The 21,856-nt window shown below is 35.7% G+C and overlaps 1 protein-coding gene across 6 annotated transcripts in view; it reads left to right on the top strand.

Moving 5' to 3' along the window:
* LOC141452976 (uncharacterized) overlaps positions 1–21,856 on the top strand; it is a 219,027-nt gene that overhangs the window by 142,349 nt on the left and 54,822 nt on the right. Inside the window, exon 1 of one of the 6 annotated variants that reach the window (XM_074125660.1) lies at positions 11,963–13,471. The exons of the other annotated variants lie outside the window; for them this stretch is intronic. The gene's annotated coding sequence lies outside the window, so the exon portion shown is untranslated. Of the gene's footprint in view, positions 1–11,962; positions 13,472–21,856 lie in introns of those variants that run through there. 6 annotated transcript variants of the gene reach the window in all.

Here is a 21,856-nt window from a genome sequence, read left to right as displayed (position 1 = left end):
TTGTTGGGAACCGTGGTTACATATTTAAGCCTTATTAGTTGAAAAATTCATAAATTCAACTGTTGCTCTTTACCTACATTGCTTACCAATTTCGGGAGCGCAACAAAATATAGATCCTGTGGGATATAGATAGACAACTCGCTCTTCTAACTTTCCAAGATATCAAGACCAATTTGATCATCCAGTAACCTCTTTGGAACATCGTTTTCCTCCAATCTGCCTGTTTCAACCTGTCGCTACTTATTATATTGCTTCAATTACACGCACTTACGAGGCGCCACGGTAGCCGAGCGGTTAGAGGCTAGACCCGCAAAGTAAGCTGTATTGCTGGTTAGAGGGTCCGATTCCCGAGCTATATAGGCCTTGGGATTTTATATAATGGTTAATATGAGAAATTTATAGTGAAGTTTATTTGCTAGTCGTCACGATAGCCAAGCGGTTGGAGGCGAGACCCGCAAAGCTAAGATGTATTGCGATACTAGTCTATATTCTCTATTCTATACTTTTAATGGTTAATATGAGAAATTTTACAGTAAAGCATGTTTGCTAGTCGCCACGGTAGTCGAGCGGTTGGAGGCTAGACCCGCAAAGCTAAGATGTATTGCAGGGTACCAGGCTATATTCCCTGTCTATACCTTTAATGGTTAATATGAGAAATTTACAGTAAAGTATGTTTGCTAGTCGCCACGATAGTCGAGCGGTTAGAGGCTAGACCCGCAAAGCTAAGATGTATTGCGGTACTAGGATATATTCCCAGTCTATACCTTTAATGGTTAATATGAGAAATTTTACAGTAAAGTAGGTTTGCTAGTCGCCTCCGTCCACGACACCTGGAGGTGAAGTCTGCCTGACAATACTAGTATTACCCTAACATACTTTACTTTTCACTAGCGCTTACGAAAATCGCCGCGAACTTGAAAACACCGAGTTGAAGTGTATAAAAAAAAAAAAAAAAACATACTTTTCGATCGCATTACTTCCCGTTACTAGGTGGAATAGAGTTTTTTTATTTTAAAAAACAAATCAAACAACCAATTAGCGCTCATCACGTTTTTCTTTAATAGGTGATTGGCCGAAGTCCTAAATTAGATATTGCGGTTCTACACCTTTATATTTTTTTTTTTAATTATTATTTTTTTTATTATTATTGGCCATAGAAATGGTTGTGATAAAAATTATAATTGCCTAATGCCATTTATATCTCTAGGTAAATGGCTAAAAATACTTTCAAAAGAGATGGTATTCTTTGGCCAGATTTTTTCAATTTATTTTGGCGTGTCTCTTTGTTGTTGTTGTTGTTGTTGTAGTTAAGGCTCCCACACCAGGAGTGATTTGTTCACCTGTAACCGAGAGACAGAGAGAGAGAGAGCTCTCCTGACCTTTCACTGCCCATAAAGTCTCCGCACAACCAATTTCTGCCCTCTCTCTTCTTTCTCTCTGCCACTTTCTATTATCACCATTAAAAATTTCGTTCATAAATTTTATTATTTGAAGCAAAACAAAGTCTAACGGGGTTCTTTAAATAAATTTTTCGGCCAAATAAATTTGCATTTTATTAAATAAGCTTTCATTTATTTTTGTATAAATGGGTTCTTTATTTTAAGTGTATAATTTATTTTAATGATCTTCAATTTCTACGTTATTTATTATTAAATTCCTATTACATCCCCCAAAAATAACTTCTTCTTTTCTTTTCTGTGTTAATTGTCATTTTAAATTTATTTATCTTCTTTTGTACATCATCCTTTTATGGACCTTAAAGTAAATTTTCAAATGTTTAAGTTTAACCTAGTTAAAGTTTAACAGAGGTCACATTGATGCTGCACCTATTAAATAGGTTCTGACTCTATTTTTACAGAAACACAATTCACCGTTCTTAAATTTGCATTTCCGGTTTGCTGTTTTGATCGAAAATTTAAATGGAATATGCAGTTTTTCGAGAACTTACAGCGATTTCTTTTTTCAAGAGTTTTGAACCCGGTAACTATCTAGATACATAAATCTCTTTTGAACTTTAGTATCGCACTCTTTCGGAAGGTGTATTTAACGAGCAGAGAGGAGGGAGTCTATTTAGGGACACAGGCTTAAGGAGCAGTAAGCTGATAGACTTATCTCAGTTTATAGGCTACGATCGGTGGACGCGGGGGAACTAACACGAAGAAAACCCTAGCGCCCCTTAGCAAGCTCAGTATGGGTCAGTCGATAATGACGAATCTGGTGGGGAATATTGAACCACCAAGGCGCCACGATTGCCGAGCGGCTAGACCCGCAAAGCTAAGGTGTATTGCGGTACTAGGCTATATTCCCCGGTCTATACCTTTAATGGTTAATGTGAGAAATTTATAGTAAAGTATGTTTGCTAGTCGCCACGGTAGCCGAGCGGTTAGAGGCTAGACCCGCAAAGCTAAGATGTATTGCGGTACTAGGCTATATTCCCAGTCTATACCTTTAATGGTTAATGTGAGAAATTTATAGTAAAGTATGTTTGCTAGTCGCCACGATTGCCGAGCGGCTAGACCCGCAAAGCTAAGGTGTATTGCGGTACTAGGCTATATTCCCCGGTCTATACCTTTAATGGTTAATGTGAGAAATTTATAGTAAAGTATGTTTGCTAGTCGCCACGGTAGCCGAGCGGTTAGAGGCTAGACCCGCAAAGCTAAGATGTATTGCGGTACTAGGCTATATTCCCAGTCTATACCTTTAATGGTTAATGTGAGAAATTTATAGTAAAGTATGTTTGCTAGTCGCCACGGTAGCCGAGCGGTTAGAGGCGAGACCCGCAAAGCTAAGGTGTATTGCGGTACTAGGCTATATTCCCCGGTCTATACCTTTAATGGTTAATGTGAGAAATTTATAGTAAAGTATGTTTGCTAGTCGCCACGGTAGCCGAGCGGTTTGAGGCTAGACCCGCAAAGCTAAGATGTATTGCGGTACTAGGCTATATTCCCAGTCTATACCTTTAATGGTTAATGTGAGAAATTTATAGTAAAGTATGTTTGCTAGTCGCCACGGTAGCCGAGCGGTTAGAGGCTAGACCCGCCAAATTTTCTAATAATTATTGGAAAATAAAATGCTTTTTTTTCTTTTTCTTTTTTTCTCTTTTTCTTTTTAATTGCGATTCCCTTAATGTATCGATTTATTTATTTCTAACATAGTAAACACTTTATTGAATGAAATTAGAAAACGTGACTAAAGAGATAGGAATTCTAATAGGTGTATTTTATTTATTTTTTTTTACAAATACGTAAACATAATTTAGTAATCACACGGTATGTAACCAGACATTAGTCATTTAGTAATGATTTAGTCATTTTATTATTTATTTCTAGCGCAAAATAAATTATTTATTTATTTTTTATTTTTATTGTTCTGTACCATCTGTCTAAAATGAATTACATTTACTTATTATGTATTTCTCAATCATTTTTTTTGTAATTCATACTTGATGGGCATGACTAAAGTGGATGATTTCATTGGTTGTTAGAATAATAAAGACAGGAACTCTGTGGTCCTGTTCTGCTGGGTTAGAATTGGCAACTGGCTAGCAATATAATTACGTATTTAAATGTGGACACATCCGGTGTTGGGATTATTTAATTTTTCTTTTCTAATTTTCCAAATATATGCCAAATTTTGATTCACTTAATCATTTACGAATTGTTCGTAAGTGCTAAAAGAGTTTGAACTTTCGCACAAGTTTATTTTTTGGGTCATACGTAGATGCTCGCTAAGAACGAACTTATCACCATAGATTTTTCATGTCACATTCCAGGACCAGGACCTTTTACAGTGGCCTTGAAAAAAAAAAATGGATGTTGGATAATTCGGCGCATTTTTAAGGAGCAGTATGGTGATAGACTTCTCTCAGTTTACAGGGTGCGAACGGAAGTAGTCCCTTGACAATCAAAAACGGAACCTTAAATGAATAATTTGCTACTACTCCGTCCGCATATCCGTCAAAAAATTAGTTTTTTTTTTTTTTGTTTCTGCTAATTATAAGCAGCGATTTTGAAAATTCGAACGCCAAATCGCGAAACAACGATAGAATGCAACTTTTTCATTTCAAACTCTGTGAATATGTATATACGAAATTTAGAGTAAAACGCAGCAACCATTTTCAATTTGAAAAACCCCAAAATATGATATGAAAATAAAATATGAAGTCGTTAAGTAATAAGGTACTTCCGGTGGAAAAAATTGTCTTCAATATTTTGTCAGCAATTCATTAAATTCTTTCTAAATATTACACGTTAGGACATGACCTCAAAATGCTATTTTAAACGGAAGTGTAGCCATCATCATTCTTACAACAGCATTTTTAATCGATTGTCCCTGGAAAATTTCATAAATATTACAAAATCGTCGGTGACGTTTCGAGAAAGACACTAAATTGGTAGTTCTGTCTGAACGATTTTTAATGCTAAATTACTGTCAGGAAAACCAGAAAACAGATATTTCTATTGAAAAACTTGAAAATTTAAGATAATCGATATGCTATTCTTATCTTGGGGAAATTAAGTAAAAATTATCTGGAGCTGATATTCCTTACTTCGGAACATCAGTTCCGAAAAAATTTTAAAATTTCATACGAAAATAGTCTTTTAAGACATCCATTGTCTTTATTTTTTTCTCTCTCTCTGTCTTCTTTTGTTTACCCAATTTCACCTAAATAATGTTTACAGTTAGGAACATTTCATTTTTATGTTTTTTTTTAGTTTATGTACGCGCAAGCTAATGGCGTTTTAAACGTGCGCCAAGATGTTGTTCATCATTAACAAATTCACCACGTACTTGCATTAGACAGTTTTGTAAAACAATACTCAGTGAATTGCTAATGAATACGAGGAAGAGCATCTAGATTTTCCGGGGGTTTGATGAGAGAGATGGGATAACGGACATTAAATAGGTTAGATTTCTTGGCGTCCTCCTAAATTATAGGGATCAAGACCAATTTCCTTTTATGTTTTCTCTTTTAATACTTATTTTAATTACTATCAAGAAAATTAGGCTATACAGTGATTCTAACTGCATTTTTATAGCGTCAGCTCTTTCCTAATCAGGAGAAATTTCTTAGATAAGGTTCGATGTGAAGTTCACGACTAGAAATTTTCAAGTCCCATAGCTGGATCGATCTAATAAAAATAAATATTGACTTTGTTTCAACTCTCTTGTACTTGTCGCCACCACACAGCTGTTTATAATAAAGTGTAGGCTATTAAGCGGGATTGTCACTTCACAGCTGATTTACAGGTTGTCACTTCACAGCTGATTTAGTATTTAGATTGCTTAGAGAGCTGTCTGGTAGCCATTCAGAGAACTAGTACTACGCCTTCTGTATTTTATTTAGAACACTAATCCACAACAGCTGATTTCCTTTTTAAATTAGCTCTTATCTGCGTTCATGGTTGGTTTATTTTATGGTGTAAATTGAATACTATAGACAGCTTTAAATGTTTAGAGTTGTTTTTATATTTAGATAACCTAAATCTGGGCAAAATAAATATTAAAAGTAAACAAATGCTTAGTTGTTTCGGCAAGACGTTCAGTTCCTGCAATTGTAAAAAATATTTATGAATTTTTTTCCAACATTGGAATTTATACGCTCATTTCAAGGTCCTTTCTTATGCATATTAGTATCATTTCTACAGCATTTTAATCTAGTTAGTCTGGAAACCTGTCCGTTGGTGGCCCTCACCTTTCAGGTCAATATTTTGATTCGATTCCATGTTAATTGATCGCTAACATCGATTTTTTCTTTTACGATATGCTAAATATCTTCAAGAATTCATTTCTAACATTCCTAAAGATATTTGCCATTTGATTACCTTATTACGTACGTGTTATTGTAGTAAACATTTTACTGATTCGAAAAAATTATGTATTTCCTCCTTATCTACGAGTTGGTTTAAGAAATATTTCTGTCCTCAACTGGTCCATCATTAGGTCGATTATTGAATCAATCGTATAACTGTGGTTAATGGGCATTCATTAGGAATTATACAATAATACAATTTTTCCTATAAGTTAGCAATTCGAGATTTGTAGTAAGGGAAATCTTGTTGTAAATGTTCAAAACATATTTTTCTTTTTCCGTACATGTCATCTAATTTGGAGGTAAAGCCTGCCTGAAAAAATATAGGCTTTACTAGGTTTTACTTTTTTTGTTTTGTTTGAAAAGTAAATACATTTTCATTTAGGATAAAACTTAATGAGATTTTTTTTCAGCGAATATGTTTACAAAATTATTTAGGCAACATAATTAAGTTTATTTCTGACGCTTATTCTTCGGTCAGATTCTCGGATTTTTAAGTATTGACTGGATGAGAGCAACAATCAAAAGTTCTAGGTTTATAGTTGGCGAACATATGGTCTAGCTGGTTTGTGATTGACCCTCGGAAAATAGAGCCCTCCCACAAAACTAATCTTTCATTTAAGTAAAGTAAAGTAATTGCCAATTTTTTCAGGCCGGCTTTACGTCCAACTACCAAATTAGGTGTCGTGTACGGAGGCGACTAGCAAACCTACTTTACTGTAAATTTTCTCATATTAACCATTAAAGGTATAGACTGGGGAATATAGCCTAGTACCGCAATACATCTTAGCTTTGCGGGTCTAGCCTCTAACCGCTCGGCTATCGTGGCGACTAGCAAACATACATTACTATAAATTTCTCATATTAACCATTAAAGGTATAGACTGGGAATATAGCCTAGTACCGCAATACAACTTAGCATTGCGGGTCTAGCCTCTAACCGCTCAGCTATCGTGGCGACTAGCAAACCTACTTTACTGCAAAATTTCTCATATTAACCATTAAACGTATAGACTGGGAATATAGCCTAGTACCGCAATACATCTTAGCTTTGCGGGTCTAGCCTCTAACCGCTCGGCTACCGTGGCGCCTATTTCAATTCTAGTAATATTTCAATTAAAACCCATCATTCTGAAGGAACACAATGTATTTACTGAATTTTTTTCCATAAACCATCCAAGCTTATTTCAGCAAGATATTTTATCAACTTTTCAGCACTCCCACAATGGGGGTGGCTTTGTTAACTTCAAGTTCTGAAAAAAACAGTCTCATTCTAGAATTATATAGTATTCATTCAAATACTTAGTTTTATCCAATATTATAGTTATCAGTTTAAAGCACTGTTATTTTGTCATGTTCTATGTCTCAAATTATACCTACCTTAAGTACTTTTGCTCTAACAGCCTCTCAGTATTCATCATTAACTCTTCATAAATCCCCACCGCCCACCTGCAATCTCTAAATTATAAACTAATAATTCAAACTCACGACCTTCCTACAGATAATGTAAGAATCGTGCTGGACATTCTTCTTCTTCTTACTTTTTTTTTTTGCCGTTTCCAGTTGTCATAGGAGAGGTTTCCGTCACGAAGTTGTGGTCAACTGAGTGACTGTCAGCGTATACTTAAACTGATCTGGTGTGTACACTCACACGACTTTTCCCAGCCACAGTTTACGTAATTAAATTTTTTTTTTTTTTTGTTTTCTTTTTTTGGCATTGGCTTCCGCCATACAGCCAGCATCGTCTAGGTGCTTATCACTAGAATATCACTTACTCTCCGTTCTTACCTACAAATACATTCGCTTCACACATTCATCATTCTACTATATACCGCTATTTACATAAACTACTGCTAATGGATGGAGCAGCACTCTGTGCTCCTGCCATCCTTCTCGCTTAACCAAAATTAAAATCACGTAATCCTTCTCTAAGCATTTTGTTCCATTCATTCTAATTCGGCTATAGCTTCTAAATACATTCATATTTCATTGCTAGCTCTGCTATCGACTTAAGCACATAACTGTTGGTGGAGAATATAATGTCTTCGTAGCGAAATGGTGCATCTAAATACCTGTATATATCGTCAAACATTCGTTTCCTTTCTACCACATAACGTGGACATATCATTATTACATGTTTGAAATCTTCCTCCTCATTGCAATCTACGCAAAGAGGAGAGGACCTTTTGTTGATCCTGTGTAGATACGATCCGCACACCGCGTGGTTCGCTCTCAGCCTGCTTATTGTCGTAACAACCCATTTTTTCGTGCCAGTTCCCTTAAACCATGGTTGTCTAGGTAACTGATCTGCCATAGTTTTATAGAATCTACCTTTATCACCATTATTGTAATCTGTCTACCATTTTTGTAGTGCTGCTTTTGCAATTATACGCTTGATATCGGTGTGTGGTAATTTATAATTAGCCATTTCCCCACTATTGGTGGCTTCCTTTGCAAGTGTATCAACAATTTCATTCTCTTTTATACCACAATGACCTCTTACCCACAAAAAATTAATGCAGACTCCCTTCTCTTTAAAAATGGCAATAGTTTCTACAATCTCTGCGATAATGTGATTCATTCCTGTAGACTGGTTGTGTATATGTGATAATTTACACAACGCACTCTGGCTGTCACTAATAATGGTATATTTTTTCTCCGACAACGAATAAATATATTTTAAAGCCGATAAAATAGCAATTAGCTCCGCTGTATAGATGGACGCCTCATCTTCTAATTTAATTATCGTAAAATAGTTCCGAACCGGATCATACACAGCACTTCCGACTTTATTATTGATTTTGGACCCATCTGTAAATAAACGATATGAGCCCGGATAATGGGAAGAAATGTAATCTTCGAAGGCCGCAGTTCTCATCTTTTCCGGTACCTTTATCAAGTCGAAGGAAGTGTTAACACTTAATTCGCTCAATAAATGTTCGTATTTTAAGTTGTACACATCTAACTTATTATTCGAATATACCTTATCTCTAAAGGTAGAGATTCTAATAAAACTTTCTGTGTAAATGGGGCCTTTCTTTTTTGTCCAATATTTGTGAGTGAGGACTTCGGTATTTAATTGGCTTATTTTGTTATAAATTATTCGGTTCGTGGCTAATTTTTTTAAGACATATCGATCGGACAGTACTTCTATTCTATAAGCAAGCGGTAATTCGCCAGCCTCTGCGTACATTACGTCCACAGGTGTGCTGTTCAAGAATCCGAGACACAATCTGATACATTTATTTTGTAATACGTGAAGGGGTCGCATAACATACTTGCAGGCCTGACCGTACAGAAAACACCCGTAATCCAGTACCGCTCTTATTGTGGCCCTGTAGAACATTAGGGACACCTCCGGGTCCGCCCCCCACTTCCTATGGGAAAAGGCTCGTAGTGTGTTGAAGTACTTTTCTATTTTTAGTTCCACGGTTTCGATGTGTTTTTTCCAATTAAGTACTTTGTCCATTGTCAACCCTAAGAATTTTGCGGACATTTGGCATGGAAATTTCCAGTTCGCCAGTACCATCTCACCGGAGAGGCCCAATCTCCTCTTTCTAGTAAATGGGCAGAGAACTGATTTTGGTTCTGACAGCGACAGCCCGTTCAGAAGTGTCCAGGATTTTAGGTTTACCATAACTTCTTCAAGCGCTTTTTTGCAATCCTCAGAAGTTTTTTGTGTTGTGTAGATGCACACGTCGTCGGCGTATTGTAGCATTTTAACATTTTCGACCAACACTGTCTCTATATCCGCTACATACATAGAGTACAGGATTGGGCTTAAAATGCTTCCTTGCGGTAAGCCTATCTGGGTCAGCTGGGGGCCTTCCAGCAGGTTGTTTATTTTTAAGAAGATCTGTCTGTTTGATATTAGTTCGATAATATTCCTAATAAATTTACCCGGCAATTTAAATTTTTCTAACTTTTTTGCTAGTATAGGTATTTGAACCGAGTCATAAGCAGCGGTAAAATCTAAAAACAATGCTAATGTTATTTTATTGGTCATGAAACCCAACTGAATGTCGGTAACGAGCTCAGTCTGACTATCCTGTACCGATCTGCCTTTCCTAAACCCGCATTGGCTATTCGGAAGTAAACCTTTGGACTCCAGCCACCATTCCAACCTGTTTTTCACCATCCTTTCGAACGTCTTCATGACGCAAGAAGACAGCGAAATTGGTCGATATGACTCACATTGGTCCCTATTTTTATTTCTCTTCAATATCGGACTTATTAAATAATTTTTCCACTGTTGTGGGTATTCACCTTTACTCCACATTTCGTTATACAATTGTAACAGCCTGTATTTAGCCGCTAAGGGAAGGTGAAAAATCATTGCGTAATGTATTTGATCCATTCCTGGGGCCGTATTCGTGTGGTTTTTGATAGCTCTTTTAAACTCATTGATGGTAAACGGTTTTAATAGCGTATGTTTATCATTATTATTGCCCATTAATTCTATTTTATTTTGTGTAAAAGGGGGAGCTAATTTGTTTATAAAATCGTTAGACCAGTCACCTTTAACTATTGGAATGTAACTATTTGGTGGGGTCATTAAAGATTTGATTTTTTTCCATATTAGCCTTATTGGAGTATTTTTGTTCAAATTTTCACAAAAATTCCTCCAATGTTTCGTTTTGCTTTCTTTAATAATTAATTTCGTCTTAGCAGTTTGTTTTTTATATTCTATATAATTGTCGTAGTTAGGATTCAACTTATATTTTCTAAATGCATCTTTCCTACTTGCTACACTGGCTTTACATTTCTCGTCCCACCAGCATTTACTACGCGAGGTTACCCGTGGATTTAATTTAGGTATAGCTTTTTCATTTACAATATTTAAAACATTTATGAAACTGTCATAATCTTCTACACTGGAAATAGCCTCATCTAACCTATTTTGGAACGTCGGCCAATCGGCTTTCTTTAAATTCCATGTCCGGGAATTCTGTCGACAAATACATTCTAAGCATTTTTCATTCGTTTCTATAATAATGGGAAAGTGATTTGAGCCCATTGTATCATCCATTACGGACCAGGAAAATTTTGAAGCAATTTGTGCGGTGCAAATCGTAATATCTAAGGCCGAATTATTTTTTTGTTTTAAATTATTCAATAAAGTGGGCGCTCCGTCATTCAAATAAACTAAATTGTTATCTTGTATTGCTTCTAATAGATAGCGACCCTTAGACTCAGTGTAACTAGAGCCAAACGCTTGGCTGTGTACATTGAAGTCACCAGCAACCACAAAGGGAGGGGATATACTCTGAAAGAGTGAATTCCATTCGCGATATGTTATTTTATTCTCCGGGTTGTTGTATATCGAAATTACCGACAATTCATCCTTAAAAAATGGAATTTTAACGCCCACAGTCATCAGCTTATTTATTTTGTACAAATTGGTAATTTCTTTAAAAGGGATATCATTTTTAATTAGTATCGCTGTACCGCCCTTTCCGTCCATTCTGTCGTTTCTCACTATATTAAAATGTGTAAATTTTATAATTGACTTTGGCTTAAACCAAGTTTCGCTTAATATAGCTACATTTATTTTTTCATCGCCTAGACAGATTTCCAAGCTGCCTTTGTTGGAAACGGCTGATCTTGCGTTCCATTGTAGTATTTTTATTTTATTCATGTGTTGTAAATGAAAGTATACTAAGTAAAACTATGAGATATTATATACACTGTACAGTTAAAAAGTATTTGTTACTTAATAACAGAACCAATTGGAAATTTACATTGCCTCGTTCAAACTTATCACTTTATCTTTGATTAGTAATCTCAGTTTGTCGTCAGGTATTTTTAATTCTATTCCATTTATACTCTTTAAAATGGAGTATACCGCTTCATATAATATATCTAAATGGGGATCCTGTTGAAGGGATTTCGCAGTTTTCATTACCTCTGAGGGGCGGTATGGGTTTTGAGGAATTAATCCTCCTGGTGTACTTTTACTCGTACCCGGTTGAATTAATAGGTCGTTAATCAATTTTTTATCGAAATTAGGGGACACCTCAAACCTATTTCTTTTGGTTTTCCTCTTATAAGAGATGGTAGACGCGAATGTCCTATTATCGTTACCTACGAGTTTATTTAGTAAGGGGAATTCTTTTAGACTATCTAAAGTGGGGGCTTGTTTTTCCGCTAAGACGGCAAACGAGTTACTGTTACTGGATAGCAATCTTCTTGCGTCCAGGTATGAGATATTCTTCTCGCCCATTAATTGCTTTAGAGTTTTCTCTTTCTTATATTGGGGACACATATTCACGTTAGTTGCCAAATGGCTAGCACTGCCGCAATTCACACACTTAGGTGTGTTATCTTTACATTGAGATGCTTCATGATTCTCCCCACATTTCCCACATCTTACATTCCCTTTACATTGGTCTTTAAAGTGACCAAATCGTAAACACTGTTTACATTGTATAACATTTTGAACGTAATTGTGCACTTCGCATCTTACGTAATGTATATACACGTATTGTGGTAACTGCTGTCCCCTAACCGAGAACAAAACCGACCGAGTGGGAACGAATTTTGTTTCTTTCGTATCCCTGTCTATCACTTTTCGCTTTAATCTTCTGATTTCTATTAGCTGGTATTCAGCCCCTAATGGACCCCTCATAACCTCCTTTATCTCCTCTTCTGTCAGATCCGTGTCTACATCCCTAATTACTCCCCTTCTCTGCAATAAATATCTGGGTATGTATACTCGGAACCCCTTTTCCTTTAGAATTGCGAACTCACTAATCTGTTGGCCGCTACCCCATTGTTCATCTCAACTCTCATTCTATTTACGCCGAGCTTTTTAATTCCGTCGATACTTTTGGCAATGTCTATGTGTTTTTCGTATAATAGTTTCCCAACTGACATTGGGTGCACCCTCGAAAGCCCCTTTTTGTCCTTGTTGGTGCTTTCCACTATAACATAAAAGGGTCCTAAATCCGTACTTTGATATGCCATATTTGTGTATCCATTTGTACTTTTGTTCGCCTTGGTGTAAATTTGTTCATCACTTACCTTGTTTGCTTCTTGGTTGGTGCTTACCTCAGTCAGTTCCATAGCTACCTTCACATCCGGTTGGCGCAACATGCTTCTAGTGGTAGGGACCGATCCACTCTCCGTCCCTTTACGCTTTCCAGCCACGTTCACCACCTTCTTAGCTGACTTAGTAGGCATATTTGAGATTTTTATTAATATTTTTGAATTTTCAAAAAACGCTTTGTTATAGTTGCTAGTGTTTCCACAGTAACTGTAATTAAATTTTTCTTCTAACTTATAATTAGCATTAAATAGTTCATTTCAATATTTGTGCACATTCACATTAAAGATATTATTTTTTTTATAATTTTACGAAAAACTACAAAAAATGTATGAATGAGTGGGTACTTCCGGTTATCCAGTATTCTTCGAAATTGGAATTTGAATTTGTTTTTTGTTAACTCTTTCCAATTTATGGACTTATTCGAAATTCTTGGTATTTTATTAAAATTAAAGTATTAAAAATATATACAAGTACACAAGCATAAAGAAAAAGAAAATTTAATAAAGAAGAACATCCGGTTGACTATTTTTGTTCGCTTGGTTACTTGATTTCTAAAATTCGGCAATGCTTTGCTTGTGACGTATAAGAGACTTTAACGACATGAAGAAAAAGTAAGCACACATACTTAAGATCGATCTTAGTACAGTTGATGGGTTTCCAACCATAATTCTTAAGCTCAAGAATGCTATATCATTCTAGAACTGATGAAGTCTTGTAGTTTATGGCCGACTAGCTCCGTGCACTAAGTTCAAGCTAGCAATAGAACTGGAACTACTATGAAAGCCTTTTTATTTTTACGATCAGAGTTGTGGTTGCTCCCTGCCAGGAAGAATGGCTACAAATTCACCGCTACTAATTAACACCTTTACAGGCTCCGTACAGTGTTAGTGACTCATCAGTAGATTCCTTGCTCTCCCCCCTCCCACCGGCACCGTAGATACCAGTCTGGTGGTATGCAATCAGCATGTTATTGTACTGAGCTAGTTTGGCAAGTAGGAGTTGAGAGTGCATTCAATCAGTTCTAACCGTAACTAAGCAACTCCTCCCGGCCCACCACTACGAGTTACTACGAGCAGTCTTGTACGTGATCTGTACCACCTACGAGTTGTTCATCTCTCCTCATTCTCTCTCTGTCTCTCACTCACCCACCTCACTCTTACCGCTTCTGCACTCCACCAGATTGTGGTCCAGCACTTCGCAGCTTCCAGTTGGATCAGTTTCTTTGCATTGAACGGGTGGCCATTCTCTGCCATTCTCGCTTCGTGATCTTTGTTTTTGTTTTCATTTAAAAAAAAAAAACCTCTTGGTGTAACTTATCAAGAACTCTCCTTTTTCCTGTAACTGTCTAAAAATCTGGCAATTATTAAATCAAAACTAGTGAATGAAATTTCACAAGTGAGAAAAAGTACAAAAAAAAGTGATTACTTTTACCCGCTAATAACTTAAATTATGCAACTCTTTTTAGTCCAAATCTCTGGAGAAATCCCTGGGTTTGAGGAAGACGTCAGGTTGACGTAAACACTTCCTGTTCAGACATCGTTCCCCCTCATTTGTTAACTACCCAGACTGTCTGAGGACATCTTCCCTCAGATGTAAGGAGAATGGCACATTTTTCCCACCTTTCCCACCTAGATATAAGGGGTGAGACAGTGGATTACTGCTCGCCGCCTTTGTTGGGCTTGAAAGGAACAGTTATCGGGAGGGATCCGCGAGAAGGTACAGATTAGATTTTACCGCCTCTTCGGGTGCTTTGGGTACCTTAGATCGCCATAGTAGTTGTTGGTAATAATTACACAAGCGGAAGCCTTTACGATAAAAAAAAAAAAAATGCTGGAAAAGACCTCTATTACTCTCCTCTCATTTCCTGCTCAATCAACACGATAACCAGAAAATAAAGCAAAACAAAAAACTCAGTCAAGAAAATCACAGAATTGCCCATAATTAAGTATAAGCAGTTATAAAGTTTGCCAAATTCCTGTTGTAATACAAGTTTATTGTTTATGGTATATAAATTTTATGTCACGCCATTAATATCCAGTAAATTGCAAACCCCGGTAAGAGAGGGAGGGAACGAGGAAGAGGGGGAAGCTTAAAATTCCCAAACTTTTGCACACTTTACTAAACGTCCCGTTCTACAATTTACCACAATCCAAAAAGTTGTAAATACCGCCAGGTATTATTTTATATTGCTACATTTTATTTTGCGTGACTTTGTAAAAAAAAAAGGAAAAATAAAAATAAAAAATACGACCCTTAAACTCTTTTATTTTTTTTTGTAGCAAATTGCAACATTGCCAACATTAAGATCCTTCCCCTCCACCCAAAAGAAATCCCCCTCCACTAAGGAAACCTATAAAAGAGTCACGTAAAGTATAAAATAAATTATAAATAATTGCCCATTGTACATTAATATTTAAAGCCTTATTTTAATTATTTTACTCACATGGAAAACTATGAATTATTAGTGAAGTTTGAAATGTTGCCTAGATAATGTAAGCATATTAAGCAAAATATCGGCTAGACTTAAACTTTTACTGGTCTAACACTAATCTTCCAGGAAAGTAAAGGATATTCTTGCCTCCGTCCTTTTGGAGGATTACATTTCGGCATTCTGCGCACCGTCATGGTCATATTTCTAAAATAGGTTATAAATCTGTGTTCCTGTTGATTGGTAAATACGGTTGTTATACCAGTCCCATGGTGGTAAAATGGTGAACTACCGTTTTTTCCTGTTTTTTGTTTTATTACCATAGCGTCTTTTATTCTTCTAACCAGTTTAAAATGGAAAGCTTTGGTCATTGCAAAGAATGTTTTTCTTCAAAATCATTATTGACTGAAGATAATAAAGATTTTTATGTACTTTATTATGACCTATGTGGTAACTTGCCTCTTGTGTAGTTTCATCGTTAAACATTCATTCGTTCTACAATAGTTCAATAGCACTTATTTAGACTGCGTTTTCGAAATAATTATGTACATATTGTATATGTAATGTGTAAGGCGCCACTTTAGCCGAGCGAGACCCGCAAAGCTAAGATGTATTACGGTGCTAGGCTATATTCCCAGTTTACACCTTTAATGGTTAATATGAGAAATTTTGCAGTAAAGTATGTTTGCTAGGCGCCACAATAGCCGAGCGTTTAGAGGCTAGACCCGCAAAGCTAAGATGTATTGCGGTACTAGGCTATATTCCCAGTCTATACCTTTAATGGTTAATATGAGAAATTTTGCAGTAAAGTATATTTTTGCTAGTCCACGACACCTAATTTGATAGTTCGGACGTAAAGTCAGCCTGAAAAAAATAGGCATTACTTATTGTAATAAGTATATATATACATGTGTGTGCAAAGTAATCATTTATTTTAAGGAATTATTTTTTGCACTATAATAGCGCTGGAAAAAAAAGATTCTGGGCGCCAATGGCTTTAGATGTTGATGAGCCCTAAATTAAAAAAATAATAATAATAAAAGTAAAAAGTAAATAGTGTATTTGTTGTGAATGTCCTCACTAGAGTTCCTATTTATTGACATACTAGCTTCATCTCACTATTCTTTAAACTGTATCGATTTAATTTTATTCGATCATCATGTTTCTTTGAATAATTTTCTACCTTGTTTTACCTACTTAGGCGCCCTTAGAACCCGTAATGGTTCCATTCTAAATACGGTAAAAACAAAAATTGGAAAAACTAAGATCAACTTTATTATAATTCCTTTAAAAACACTTCTAAATTATGGCGAACATGAACATGTTTTATGTATAAGTATATACAAATATAAAACAAACAGAACTAATAAAGAACATCTTGCTAAATATTGGAATTATATACGCAGATAAAACATGAACCATAAGTTTTACATAAACCCATACTTAACATAGAATGCCTATTACTATATATTACTAAACACATCGCATGTTATTACCCTATATATTAACTTAAACCCTTTACAGGATACTAATTTTATGTTATTAATGTTAAAAAGTTATAAAACAAATATGAATGGAGAACATCGAGATACTTGTTGAGATTATTACCTTATCAATATTACGTACAGTACACATATTTACTACGTCATCATTTCATAAACTACATCATTATCTGAAAGAGAAAAGCGACACGAGAAATTCGAGAGATTTTTGTTTTGTTTTTCAGGAGACTTTTTCATTTGTTTTTTTTTTTTCTAACTTCTTTTTCTTGTTTCAACATGTTTAATAAAAGATGCCCATAAAAATGTCCAAGTACAGCACTAAAAAACATTAAAGAAGTGTCCAGCGATTAATCTTTCCTCTTTCTAAACACTTTTAAAGAATCATAAAAAAAACACCCAACCACATTTCTCTTTAAGATGTTCAACAGTTAAAGCGGGGGGGGGGGACCACCTTTTAGTTTAAAAAGAAAACAAAACCTACGGTTGCTTTAAAAGGCTCGTTTATACTTGACAACAACAAAGGGCCTTCCCTGCAGCGGTTGGAGATACCGTTAAAACGTTTTTTTTCTTTTAGAAACAAATTATACTAGTCCGATAATCATTAGTTATTATCTTTAAACTATCGATTAACCTTCATAAAAAGAAAATGTCTCGCTGGTAAACAGGACATATAATTTATGGGTTAAAAAAAAGAAGGAAAATCAGTGTAATGTGTGGTTTCATTTCTTATCCTGAAAAGACTTTACATTTTCTTAAGTTAAAGGATTCCTTAAAATTCGGCCCTTTAAGCTAAGCCTATCATTTTTCTCCTCCTTTTTATTTTTGTACTTTAAAACAATCAATTTCCCTTTTAATGTGGTTAAATGGTGAAAGGTTAAATCTTGGGCGGGAACATAGAGCAAAGAAATCCCTTCCCTCCACTTAGCTTATTGCAGCTGATCGCGGACTTTAGTTGATGACGCCTTCCGGCGATGGACATTCTAAAAGTTTTTTTCTTTTTATGATTCTTCTTCCTCTGGTTAAGGGCACTATTTGATTTATGGAGCATTAACTTCAAAACATTAGTTTTTTTATGGGCTGCTGGAGGGGAGAGGGGAAGCGAAGGAATGATCTGGCGTTAAGCACTCACTCTACTTTCTACAACTGCAACCATTAAATTTCTATTAATGCAGAATTGCTTATTAAAACTAACCATGAAACATCATCAGGTGGAAGAGGACCAGAAAATAACATCAACAAAAAATTCACCGTTCTCGAGAATTTCCAAAAAAATACTGAAAAATCTATACAGTACTACCACTTTCGGGCAGCCGACTTTTTTTCTCAAATTTCGAAATTTAGCTCCAAATTTGACGCTTAATACAATTATCTAGGTGACAAGACAGCGTAATATCAATAAAATTTACAATATCCCAGTACTAGAACACAACTGAGATCTTGGGTTTTGTCAGAAAGTAGAAGAACCGGGATAATGACGTATTGTGGTAAGAGATTAGTGCTTGTATGGTTAAAGTTTGGAATTACTAAGAAGAAGGTAGGCGCCACGGTTAGAGGCTAGACCCGCAAAGCTAAGATGTATTGCGGTACTAGGCTATATTCCCCGGTCTATACCTTTAATGGTTAATATGAGAAATTCATAGTAGAGTATGTTTGCTAGTCGCCACGGTAGCCAAGCGGTAATAGGCTAGACCCGCAAAGCTAAGTTGTATTGCGGTACTAGGCTATACTCCTAGTCTATACGTTTAATGGTTAATATGAGAAATTTATAGTAAAGTATGTTTGCTAGTCGCCTCCGTCCACGACACCTAATTGGTAGCTGAATGTAAAGCCCGCCTGAAAAAAATTTACTTTACTTTTACTTTTACTAAGAAGAAGAGCTCATGCCTTCTAGGTTTAAGAATCCTTTCAACAGACGGTGAGCCAAATCCAACAGACAGGATTACAGAAGCATTACTGGTTACTGGGAACCTCAGTTGATTGTCTGTGTCGCAGTACTGAATGCTGTCAATCCTGATTATATGTTTAGGCTACAATACATTTTTATTTAAAAGCTTCACATCTCCTTTTTTTCACTTAATTAACCTACTATATCTAACCTACCTCGGCTAGTTTGTGCTAAGATTCACAGAGATCCTTTTCTCAAGTCCGCAGAAACCGTCTAATTTATTGCTGAATGCTGAAAAGAATAAAACAGTTTCTTTTCACTTCGTCATCTTCTTTTCAACGCCTTCTGAAGAATATTTTCTGAAAGGCATAAAACATAAAAGAATCTCATAGAACATAAAACATAATTTTATACACAATCTACAGTCATGCTCATAATTCTACTGTATGTATCCATAATGAAATATACGCATGTGCACACTGACGGATATTTACCATAACATACCATATTATCTTCATTCAACTTACAAATATGATTAACTGTGTGTGTGTGTGTGTGTGTGTGTGTGTATACCTATATTTTTTTTAATGATAATATTTTAATAGACACTGCAATAAATTCACACTTCATGCGTTCTAAAATATTCGCCATGAAATATTTACAGCATATCGACTAATCGCGGGACTGTTCGTGACTGAGTGCTTGCTGATATGGAAAATATAAAAAGTACAAAAAATTTGTTCTGAACTCACAGAGAACTTTCTCTAAACAATAGTTTAACGTAAATATTTCTCAATCAAATCAAAGCTGATTTGAAATTTTAAAAAAGTAAAGTAATCGCCTATTTTTACAGGCGGGCTTTACTTCCAACTACCAAATTAGGTGTCGTGGACGGAGGCGACTAGCAAACATACTTTACTATAAATTTCTCATATTAACCATTAAAGGTCTATACCTTTAAAGGTCTATACCAGGAATATAGCCTAGTATCGCAATATATCTTAGCTTTGCGGGTCTAGCCTCGAACCGCTAGGCAAGCGTGGCGCCTTGGATTTGAGAACAATATTAAAGTCATGTAGATTTCCCTTGTTTATCGCAAAATCCTTTCACTAATTTGTCACATTTTTTCGGGAACTGGTCATTTTTTAATTGAAAAATCTTAAAATTATTTTTCTGAATTCTTAAAAGTATAAAAGTCAAAAATAAGTATAAAAAAAAATTAAATCGTGATTAGATACTTTAACAGCTGATAGCTCGCATCATCATTTTCTCCCACAACCTTCTAAATCTCACACAAAGGTGTTAAGAACTCCACTTGTAAAATGGCGAAAATGTTGAAAAGAAATTAGCTGATCAGGAGGTGTGTTAAGCGCCTTTTATTTCACCTCATCTTTTTAATAGCCGTTATATTTGCTTGTTGAGTTAATGACAGTCACGATTGGATTGGAGAGAGCGACACCCTGTGTGGTTGGCCTCATAACTTCAGCCCTACCTTATATTAAAAATATATTTCATAAAATCTCCAGGTGTCTTTTTTTCTATTTAATTTCTCTTACTCATCTTTTTTAAAAATGTATAATCCGGCTTTGTGTGTTCCAGAATAGAAAATATTCTTAGTCCTTTAATTCTTGGCGACGAAAAAGGGATTGATTAAATGTTTTGAATTAACTGGAAAGTTATTTTATCTAAATAATAATACTCGGGAAGAGAGCGGAGCAGTAAAGGTGCAGACTGGGAATGTAGCCTGGTACTCCCCAGCTAGGCGCCACGGTAGCCGAGCGGTTAGAGGCTAGACCCGCAAAGCTAAGATGTATTGCGGTGCTAGGCTATATTCCCAGTCTATACCTTTAATGGTTAATATGAGAAATTTGCAGTAAAGTATGTTTGCTAGTCGCCACAATAGCCGAGCGGTTAGAGGCTAGACCCGCAAAGCTAAGATGTATTGCGGTGCTAGGCTATATTCCCAGTCTATACCTTTATTGGTTAATATGAGAATTTTTGCAGTAAAGTGTGTTTGCTAGTCGACACTATAGCCGAGCGGTTAGAGGCTAGACCCGCAAAGCTAAGATGTATTGCGGTTCTAGGCTATATTCCCAGTCTATACCTTTAATGGTTAATATGAGAATTTTTGCAGTAAAGTGTGTTTGCTAGTCGACACTATAGCGGATGTCCGAGTGGAACAATGTGGAGGCAGAGGATAGAATTTTGTTCCTTAGTCACCTTTCTACAGTTTTTATTTCCAGTCTCCCACATCCCAAATCACCGCCAAATCCCCTTCGTTGTTCAAATTCGTATATCCATTCTTATTTGTACTTAAATTTTAATTTTAGTTGGTATTTTTATGGAATGTAAAGTTCAAGTGTCGTTGACTAATCAGTGCAGATCAATTCGTACTTTTAATTTTTCTACTCCAATCTACAAATTAATTGCAATCTTCTCCACTCTTACTTTTTGATGCTATCTTCTTTCTTAAATAAGTGATCATGTTTTTTTTTTTTTTGCATTTTCTATTAGTTTGTTTTGTAGCAATCAAAACACCTATGATATGAAAATTACAGTAAACCAGTCGGGACAAGAATTCAGTGGTAGAAGATTAAAGATTAGAAAGAGGAAAAAATAAGGTTGCAAAATAGTTTTAAGCCCTGGCTGTGAAGAGATGGCACATAGAGAAGAGGTAATTGTATGTTCAGAGTGTTGACAGTTGACAGTTCAGCTGTATTGGCCGACGACCATTTCCCAGTTGACTGGCTGTTGTTGACAAGCAGCTCCTCTCAAACATCTTGGCTAGAAGAGAAATGATGTGTCATCTTTTCCATGATAAACAGACACTTTTAGCAATTTGTCTCGCCGCTTCGTTTTACACTTTAACTCAATCCAGTTGCTCACCGTGGTATTATTCACCATTTCGCTTTATCTTGTAACCATGTCTTTCTTGTAGGAAACCTAATACTGTTAAACTTAACTCCGGTCATACATTAATGGTACCATAAATCTATTTGTCATCTTTTATACGACGTAAATCGATTGGATATATTTCCTTCAAAAAAATTTTGTTTCAATTTTTTTTTTTTTAAATGTGGTCGAATTTTAAACGTGATTTTTCAATTTCCGTTTCCTGTAAAAAAAATGAGATGACATTTGATACAGCTCTCTCAATGTTGGACGAACCTTTCTAATTTTT

This window comes from Rhodnius prolixus, unplaced genomic scaffold (assembly GCF_049639745.1).
Source record: "Rhodnius prolixus isolate KJV_2025 unplaced genomic scaffold, Rpr scaffold_1, whole genome shotgun sequence".
Classification (NCBI taxonomy): Eukaryota; Metazoa; Arthropoda; class Insecta; order Hemiptera; family Reduviidae; genus Rhodnius; species Rhodnius prolixus.
This window is presented reverse-complemented; position numbering and strand designations above follow the sequence as displayed.